Raw genomic sequence first — 1,404 nt, 5'->3', positions numbered from 1 at the left:
CAAGAAGAGCCGAAATTGTTCTGTGAGGATGAACACAAAGCTGTGTATCTTGTCTGTGAGGTTTCTCTCCACCATGGACACAACAGTGACCTGAAGGACCAGCTGAAATCTGACTGAAAGTCTCTACAGGACAAGAGGAACAAATATGAACAAGTGGAGAAAACACACAATGAAAGATTCAACACTCCAAGAATCAGCTGTTGTCCACAGAGAAGCAGATCAGAGCAGAGTTCAACAAGCTCCACCAGTTCATGGAAGAGGAAGAGGAGTCCAGACTGGCAGCTCTGAGGGAGGAAGAGGAGCAGATGAGGAAGACTATGAGCAGAGAGATGAAGAGCAGATCTTCTCTCTGTCAGACAGTATCTCTGCTGTTGAAGAAAACCTGCAGAAACACAACATGTCATTCCTCAGCAGTTATAAAGCCACTCAGACCAGAGCCAGAGCCCAGAGCTCACTGTCAGATCCACAGCTGGTCTCAGGAGCGCTGATAGATGAGGCCAATCACCTGGGCAACCTGTCCTTCAGAGTCTGGGAGAATATGAAGGAGAAGGTCCACTTCAGCCCTGTCATTCTGGACCCAAACACTGCCAGCCAATGGCTCTATATGTCTGATGATCTGACCAGTGTGAGAAAAGGAGACACATATCAGCAGCTCCCTGATAATCCAGAGAGAAACATTAAGTATGCCACTGTTCTGGGCTCTGAGGGCTTCAGCTCAGGGAAACACAGCTGGGAGGTGGAGTGGGGAGACCATCCTGGCTGGTCTGTGGGTTTGGCTAAAGAGTCAGTTGACAGGAGGGGAGAGATAGCTGTGGAAAATGGAGTTAGATGTTCTGTGGTAAGAAGGCTGAAGTCTGGATCCTCAAGATGATGAGTACATCGGGAAATGCTCCCATTAGAGGAGAGATCCTGGTTTAGGCTGTCTATTAGTTTTGATTGTTAACTCATGACTTGTGTTTTCTAAATAGCTTTTCTGACTAGTATAATTGCAACCAGCTGTTTGAGCAGCACACGATGCAATTCATTTGTTTTATCCTTCATTATTTCACCAAATGTATGACCAAAGTGAGGTGCTTTAAATGCACTTAACCACCACTGTAACATCACTATAACCCGTTTCTACTCAAACAATTATCACATTAATAAATAATACTCTTGCAATCAAGCGCTTCAGAAAATACCTTAAAAAAACTATAAATATTACGCACCTATTTTTTTTCATTTAAAAGTGGAGTGCATCTTATATACCAGTAAAAAGCAGAGAGAGGTTGGATCCACCTTAATCAGCATTACTTTCTTTGGTCATGACATTCCCCTCTCCTCATCAGTCACCAACCATGGTGTAAGATTTGACCCTCAACTCATCTTTGAAGCCCATATCAACAACCTCTGCAAGATCTGCTT

The sequence above is a fragment of the Scomber japonicus genome, chromosome 9 (assembly GCF_027409825.1).
Source record: "Scomber japonicus isolate fScoJap1 chromosome 9, fScoJap1.pri, whole genome shotgun sequence".
NCBI lineage: Eukaryota > Metazoa > Chordata > Actinopteri > Scombriformes > Scombridae > Scomber > Scomber japonicus.
This window is presented reverse-complemented; position numbering follows the sequence as displayed.